We start from the raw sequence: 9,232 nt of genomic DNA on the forward strand, positions 1-9,232 counted from the left end.
ACTGCTATGTTTAGCCAACTTGAATGCCAACATGGCCATCAGGGTTTTTCCTGGCTCAAAATGAGGCGGAGGTGGTACCAGTGGTGTTTGACATCGGGGGGGGACCCATGAAGCAGGGCTGTCTGGGGGGTCCTTAAACATCAAACACTTAATTTCTTGCAATCTGGTGAATTGATATGCACCAATTTGTGCCCTTTCTGCATCAATTTATGGTGGAAATGAATGAATGAATGAATGAAATGTCATTATTTATGTAAAGGAAAACACAATATTCAGGCACCAGATGACCATTCAAAATATAATGTAATATAATGCAATATAAGGCTCTCAGGCATTCTGTACTTTCAAATATGTATTCTCCTTGAGCAGTCAACATACATAATCAGCTATTTTGCTAGCAAAAACGAAAGCTAACTTATTTGCGAAACAGCGCCCCCGCCACCACGTCGGCGCAGTGCCGCAATTGCAGCCAGATTTTTTTTTTGCGACGCACCGACGCACATTACGCACGTCGACGGGTCGTCCCAGCCCTAGTTAGTATGACAGAAATAAATATGCTGCGAAGAGATGCTTAATGCATCACAAACAGCAGGGAGCTGATGATACTAATATACTAAATACTATGGTCAGATGAAAACAAAACAATATTTGAGAAGATAATATTTGAACTAGAACAAATGTAATTTGTATACAATTTGCATTACTCAAATTAGGGCATGATTAGGACTGACGAAAGACAAGTAGGCTATTGTATGCATTGCATTTAGACAGAAATAGAAAGCATTGGTCTATGTCTACTAATCATCACCATAACATTTACCGATATACCTTTTTTAAAAATTATTATTTAAAGAATGCAGTACTCTTCTCATAATAATGTGTAACGAGGCACCTTATCTCCCCCCCCCCCCCCCATCTTATCTCTCTACCCCCTAGGGCTGCAACTAACGATTATTTTGATAATCGATTAATCTACCGATTATTGTTTCGATTAATCGATTAATCGGATACAAAAAAGGCGGGGGGGAAGATTTAAACAAAACAGTTTTTTTATTTTATTAAAAAAGAATTATTTTGCAAATTGTATTTTATGTTTTCTAAATCAGTCAGGCCTATACATATACATGTGCAAAATGAATAAGTATTAATAAAAAATAATAATATAAATAAAAAAGGCTTTGCTACATCAAATAGGTTTAACAACAGGCCATGGACTATGGCGGTAGATTGTTTCAATAAAGTAGTTGAACTCTAGCTCAATACATGCATTGTTTTAGGTAATAACTTTGCTTAATGTAAAGGTCAGTAACCAGTGTTTCCTCTACATGCATTTCATCGTGGCGGGCCGCCACGATGGAATTTCCTCCGCCACCATTCAGATTTCTCAAAAAAAAAAAATTTAGGCCGCTTTTCAGACCTTCACAGCGCTAGACACACCCACAAGCGCGAAGCGACGCGCTTGCAAAACTGTTTTGTGATTGGTCGAATACATCTAGGCTGCGTGTAGTCTACAAACTACTTCAAATGTTACAATATGCGCGACGACGGTGCTGGATCCTGGATCTGTGCATCGGTGTGCAGGAAGAACACGGAGCAGGCGCCAGACCAGACTAGATGATCGTGGAGTGAAGATATTATGAAAGTGTACGTGCTTGTCGATCACCCGTCGCATCGCGTACGCTTTAATAATCTCTTCACTCCACAATCATCTAGTCTGGTCTGGCGCCTGCTCCGTCTGTTTTTCTTCCTGCACACAGGTAAACAGATCCAGGATCCAGCAGCGTCTTCGGGCTCGCGCAAACAAACCCGGCGAATTTTTTTACTTGCCCCAGGCAAGCGTTACTGTTGAACCCTGCTGATACATGATTCTTCCCTGCACATTGACAATGTTTTCTCTCTCCTCTTTCTTCTGCGTTGTGAAGGGATCCACTGCAGCGTACACGAAAAGCGGCTACTGTGTCAACCGCTTCCCATAATAGTTACAACAACCATAAAGCCTCCATAATGATAATGAAAAGAAGGGGAGACGAATTTTTTATTGACAACGGAATTACATGCTGGAAAAACATGCAGACACAGACAATAAGAGACACACGGGAGAAGTACGGGAAAACATTTTATTTTTTTTGGCCATCCTCGAGTTTTGGCTGAAATTACGTCGTTGTTTTGAGCGCGCGTGCGCGTTTCATGCGCGTGCACGCGGAAAAAATCAACGCTACCCGCCACCATTGTAAAAATTCCTGGAGGAAACACTGAGTAACCCAAAGTGCAATATAGGCTACAGACAAGACACTAATGTTTTTATATAACAGATATGCTCCAAAACAATGCAATGTGTCCTCTCACTCCATACAATAGGCTAGGCGACAGTCAGTGCCTCACTCTAACTCACGGGTAGCTTGGTAGGCTACCACTAGCTAGCCTTTAGCTTATCACCTCTGCTCTACCACTGACGTTAGCCAGCTAGCTAAATACACTTGTCATGCAATATTGAATTCATGAATGCGAGCAAACACTCACTGGCTATCGCATTACATTACAGTAATTTAGCTGACGCTTCGCCAGAACTCACACTAACGCATTTGCATGGAGAGCAGGAGACCATGGAAGGGCTGAGCCCAGCAGGACTTATATAATAAAACAATAGGAAGTTAGCTGTAACCCTCCTCTATAGAAACATAGTTAGTGTAACCCTCCTCTATAGAAACATAGTTAGTGTAACCCTCCTCTATAGAAACATAGTTAGTGTAACCCTCCTCTATAGAAACATAGTTAGTGCTCTGGTTCTCAGCACAGCTACGCAGACTACAGCTGGACGAGCAGCATAGTGACAGTCAGCTAGCGGCAGCAGCGATCTAACCCTGCTAGCTAACTCACTAGCATGTCCTGACAGCAGACAGTCATAGGACAGTCATAGGTTCTGCCCTTTCCGGCCATAGGTAGCGCTATGATTCGCGATGCCTACACCGGCCGCAAGACAGCGTGGCGTGCGTCAACAGGAAGTAGGTTTGTTATGGAAACAAAACCAGAAAAAAAAAAATAAGAAAAAAAAAAACAAACAAAAAACGACGAATCGATAATGGCATTCGTCGCCAACGAATTTCGTTATCGATTATTATCGATTTAATCGATTCGTTGTTGCAGCCCTACTACCCCCCCCCCACTCCTCCCTCCCCCCGCCCATGCCACCCCGCCACCACCCCCCCCTCCCTTCTCTACAGTATTCTGTGGACATATATGGCGCCGCACAGGGCAGCTATGGTTTTACAGTTTGTTGTGTTCTGTCTGCACTGCTGTCTGTCCTGTGTTGTTTTGTTTGCATTGCATTTTAGCACAGTGTGCCGATTAGATAGAAGATGTTCTACAGAGGGTGATGTAACCCCTCCCTCCCCTCCCTTCCCCCACCCCTCCCCTGCTGTTGTGTCTCGTTCCCCCCCCCCCCCTTTTCTTCCGTTCCTTGTAATCTTTTGTTGTATATGTTCTATTGTAAAGCGCTTTGAGTTGCATTTCATGTACGAAAGGCGCTATATAAATAAAGCTTTACTTACTTACTTACTATTGTTTTGGTAATCAATAATAACAGACACAATGCAATGACAATAACATGGCTGTTTACCATCACCATGTCTTGGACAGTTACTTGTTGTTATTGACTACCAAAACAATAACGTCATGTTGTTGCCACGTCATCACCCAGCACCAACCTTCCTAGTCAGATAAACCTTATATTATATTAGGGACCTCAGGCCACTTCCTATGTGAAACAACCCAACAGACTTTGACTACTCTATGTTCACTATGTAAATGCATGAGTGCAACAAAATGACACCTTTAATAACAAGCTCCAGCTCACGGTTCTTTCAAAGAATAACAACATAAACAACCTCTGCTTCGGTTTCGTCTGTGTTCTTGCAAAAAAGCACCCTTTGTCCTTTCGTTCATCTTTTAACATGGGTGTGAAATACCTATGCTGCGGGTGATAGCAGAAGTAGCTAGCTTAGCAACTTGCTGTCCACTCTCGTTTCGTGTGTGTAACGGTTTGCAACACATAACCATTTACAATAGACTAAGAGTAAATATTTGCCATGCATAAACACACAAAAGCTGCAATTAACACAAAACTATGATAAGCGAGGCCTCGTCGTATCGTTTTAGCTCGTGGGTTGGTTAATGTGTTCGGCCTCCCTCGCGCACGATGGGGGACAAACAACACAAGTTGGCTGGTTTGCGGCTCGGTAGCGAATGCATGCTGTAACCTCTCCTACCTTGGAAGTTGCATGTGCATTGCATTGCATTTTAGCTACATATTATTATGACAAAATGTTACTTAAAGTCAATATATCTTACTTGTTATTCCAGGTGTGTTCTATCGCAGTTCGGACACAACGCAACCTTCCATTTTCTTTCTCTTCTGCCTGCGCGGGCGGGAGGTGGCTTTGCTGCTCTCGTCTCGCGCTGCACGGGCGTTTGTGCCTCACGGTGCTCGCGAGGATGTGATAGTAGTGTGTGACGGGTGCCCCCCTAGACGCTGGTCTGAGATCAGTTTTGCATTTTGCCTTCAAATAGATTTGGTGAAGTCAAGCCGATCCTAGATCTGTTCAAAGCTCTATTCTAATGACCCTGAACTTTGATCTAATCTTCTCGCATTGTTTTTTTTTTTAACCTGAGCAAACAGAGCTTCAGTTTACTCGCAAAAGATTGTGTCGCCGGAACTGTCTGCTTGTTACAATTGCTCATTATGAGAACAGGCAAAGGCAAGTAAGAGCTGGCATCTAATGATTGCAAGGCAGTGGCGGACTCAGGCTGTTTGAAGGACAGGGGCGAAAAGAAAAAAAGGGCACCTACTGAATGATGAATGAATGAATGTTCTTTATTGTCATTGATATAGTACAGGTACCAAACAACGAAATTTGGGAGGGGGGGCTCCCCTGGTGCTAGGAAAAAAGAAAAAAAGAAGAAGAAAAAAAGAAGGGAAAAGAGCTGGTTTACATAAATAAAGGCTATGTACACTATCCATTATACTATACTATACAAATAAAACACTGTGCTGTACTCTATGCTATGCTATACCTATTCTAACATTTCCTATTCTCTGAACCTTATGTACCCTAGGGTTGTCATATTGCACATAGTGTTATTGCACATTCATTTAAAGTGTCGCAGTTTGCAGGTTTGAAATGTACACAGTTGTGTTTCAGTATTACACTTGATTTCAATCTAGTAGCTGCCATCAATTTGTCTAGATTGTCCAGGGCCTAGAACCTAGGTCTTTGCTGTGTTCAGGGCCTGAACAACAGCCCTGGGGTAGAAGCTGAGCTTCAGTCTGTTTGTCCTTGCGAACATGGTCCTGAACCGCCTGTTCGAGGGCAGCCGAGCAAAGTGTTCGTACCCAGGGTGGGATGGGTCTCTGGAGATCTTGGAGGCCTTCCTGAGGCAGCGTGTGTTGTACAGCTCTTCCAGAGAGGGGAGGGGGGCGCCGGTGATCTTCTGGGCCGATCTCACGACTCTCTGTAGCGCATTCCTCTCTGCGGCTGTGCAGCTGGAGAACCAGATGCAGATGCAGTAGGTGAGGATGCTCTCCACTGCGCAGCGGTAGAAGGTCACCAGCATCTCCTGTCCGATGTGGTCTTTAATAATAATAATAATAATAATTCATTAAATTTATATAGCGCTTTTCCGAGGCTCAAAGACGCTGACAATATAGGAGATACGGAAAACACAAAAACAACAAGCAACATGGACACATGGAACACAGAATCAGAGAACGGGGAGGGGGGGGGGTGGTAGGGGGGGGGAGGTGGTTAGGGGTAGGGGAGGCTGTATGCATATCAGGGGGGTGGGAGGGTTAGGGGAAATGGGTAGGGGTAGGGGAGGTTGTATGCGTGTCCAGGGGGGGGGGCGGGGGTGGCCGGGATGGGGGAGATGGCTAGGGGTAGGGGAGGGGAGGCTGTAGGCATGGGAGAACAGGTAGGTTTTGAGGTGGGATTTAAAAGTGAGTAGTGAGGGTGAGTCTCTGAGTGGTTGAGGGAGAGAGTTCCAGAGGCGGGGTGCAGCTCGTGAAAAGGCACGGTGACCGAAGCCTTTGAGTTTTGAGGGTGGGACAGTGAGGGGAACAATGGATGAGGATCGGAGGGTACGGGTAGGGCGGTGGGGGAGAAGGAGGTCAGTCAGGTAAGGGGGGGCCAGGCTATGGAGGGCTTTGTATGTGAGGATGAGGACTTTGAATTGTATACGTTCTTTGATGGGGAGCCAGTGGAGAGAGTGGAGGACAGGAGTGATGTGGTCACGGGAGCGGGTGTTTGAGAGGAGGCGTGCAGCAGAGTTTTGGACCATCTGGAGTCTATGGAGGGAGCGGGAGGTGATGCCGGTGAGTAGGGAGTTGCAGTAGTCAAGGCGGGAGGAGATGAAGGCGTGGATGAGGGATTCAGCAGCGGGGGGGGGAGAGGCAGTGTCCTGAGGACTCTCAGGAAGTAGAGCCGCTGTTGTGCCTTCTTGATGATGGCTGCTGTGTTGATCTTCCAGGACAGGTCATCCTGTATGTGCACCCCCAGGAATCGGAAGGTTGAGACTCTCTCCACGCTCCCTCCATCGACGAGCAGGGGCTGGACCTCAGATTTTTTCCTCCTGAAGTCCACGATGATTTCCTGGGTCTTTGACTGGTTCAGCAGCAGGTTGTTAACCTTGCACAGCTTGCTCAGCTGCTCTACCTCATCCCTGTACGCCGCCTCGTCCCCCCCCCGAGATGCAGCCCACCACGGTGGTGTCGTCTGCAAACTTTACGATGGAGTTGCTGGGGTGGACGGGGGTGAAGTCGTAGGTGTAGAGGTTGTAGAGGATGGGGCTTAGCACGCAGCCCTGGGGGGACCCAGTGCTGAGTCTGAGGGCTGTGGAGGTGTGGGAGCCCACCCGCACCCTCTGGGGGCGGTCAGACAGGAAGTCCTTGATCCATGCACATATAGAGTGTGATAGTCCCAGGTCTAGTAGTTTGGTCACTAGCCTGTCTGGAAGGATGGTGTTGAAGGCAGAGCTGAAGTCCACAAAGAGCAGTCTCGCGTAGCTGTTTCCCCTCTCCAGGTGGGATAGAGTGGAGTGGAGAGTCGTCGCGATGGCGTCCTCTGTGGACCTGTGGGCTCTGTAGGCGAACTGGTATGGATCCAGGTTGGGCGGGAGGCGTGTGACTATGTGGGCCCGGACTAGTTTCTCGAAGCACTTCATTATGATTGGTGTGAGTGCCACCGGGCGGTAGTCGTTTAGGCAGCTCACCGTGCTTTTCTTCGGGACTGGGATGATAGTTGAGGTTTTCAGGCAGGGTGGGATGGTGGCCTGGGACAGGGACTGGTTGAAGATGTTGGTGAAAACCCCGGCCAGCTGGTCGGCGCAGTCCCTCAGCACCCGTCCCAGGACGCCATCCGGCCCTGAGGCTTTCCTGGGGTCCACCGCCTTCAGCACGCGTCTCACTTCATGCTCTGTGAGGGTGAGGCTGCTGAGAGCTGGAGAGAGTGGTGTTTGTGTTGTGGTTACCTCCGTTCGCCCCTCGTCGAACCGGGCGTAGAAGGAGTTCAGCTTTTCCGCCAGCAGGGGGTCGTCCTCCGTGGCTGTGAGCCTGTTGGCTCTGAAGTTTGTCATGTGCTGAACCCCCTGCCACACCCGCCTGGAGTCGTTGCTCAGGAAGCATTCCTCAATCTTCTCTCTGTGGTCTGCCTTGGCCTCCCGGATGCCGCGCTTTAGGTTAGCCCTGGTGGTGCTGTACAGCAGTGTGCCCTTCCCTGAGAAGGCGTTGTCCCTCTCCTTGAGCAGTTTTTGGACCTTCCCAGTCATCCATGGCTTCGTGTTGGGGTAGACCCGGACCCGTTTGTCCACGGTGGCTGAGTTGGTGCAATTCACTATGTGGTTCAGAACCGACGACGTGAACTGTTCCAGGTCCTCATGCTCATATTCCTGCCATGAGGTGTCATTCAGGCAGATCTGCAGTGGAGCGGACCCTGCTGGCCAGGTTCTGACAGTCTTAGTGGTGATGGGAGCACTTTTCCTCATGGGAGTGTAGGCTGGGATCAGGAGGATTGACACATGGTCACTACTGCACGACATGGGACCCCATCACGCGGAAAAAAAAGACAACCGCTCGCGAAAGACAACCGCTCAGCCACTAATGTGAAAAATCCTGGAGGAAACACTGTATTTAGTATCATTGCAACCCATGCTGTTTTGTGAATGAGACGACCGTTGAGTGATGATTGCCTACTGCCAAGTCATATAATTACAGCAAACATGTCGGCAGTTTAGCATTTCTGTTCTCTGAAAGACAACAAGAGGCACATTATGACATTATAGTCTTCTGTTTCGTTTTCGCAACTTCAAAATAAAAGCGCGAGCTAAACGTTGAAAATCAATGACACATCGCTAGTCAACCCACAGCTTGTTTTGTGAGCCTGCTAACAATGTAAAGTAGTGTTAGTTAACTAGGTAGCAGTGGGGATTACAAAGGGTGTCCTTTTTCCAGGTTAGAGCAGACTGCATTAAAAGCCCTCTCTGACATCATCTGAACATTTGAGAGGGGGTGTGTCTAAAACTGAAATGGATGGAATAGTATGTTTTCAACAATGGGATTGGGAATTAGTATTTTAAACGTTAATGTTTAATCATTGACAACAATTAATTTTGTCAGTGCAGAACAGTGCAGATCGAGAAACATCTAAATGTTAGCTAGATATTAGCCCATCGGCCCCATGCAAAAATGCAGAAAATATTTGCTGATGGCCATATAATGTGTTTTGAATGTAAGCAGGGTTTAACTATTTGGCAACGCCCCTAGACTGACCCCTAGACCTAGAAAGCCTGCCCTAGTAAGCTGCATCACATTGTATCCACTAACAGAGCACTCATTAAGACACGTTATTTAATTTTCTTGCTATGTTTTCCCATTGGAAGGGCAGCCAATAGGGCACGTCCTCTCAATTTCTCCACTCAAAAGGGCACTTAAGCGCACCGTTTTCAACTATGGGGGCACATGGTCAAGTTTAGACCATTGGAAGGGCAGCCAATAGGGCACGTCCTCTCAATTTCTCCACTCAAAAGGGCACTTTAGCGGGCCGTTTTCAACTATGGGGGCACATGGTCAAGTTTAGACCATTGGAAGGGCAGCCAATAAGGCACGTCCTCTCAATTTCTCCACTCAAAAGGGCACTTTAGCGTGCCGTTTTCAACTATGGGGGTACATGGTCAAGTTTAGACC

The sequence above is a fragment of the Nansenia antarctica genome (assembly GCF_963989245.1).
Source record: "Nansenia antarctica genome assembly, chromosome: 6".
In the NCBI taxonomy this organism is placed as follows: domain Eukaryota; kingdom Metazoa; phylum Chordata; class Actinopteri; order Argentiniformes; family Microstomatidae; genus Nansenia; species Nansenia antarctica.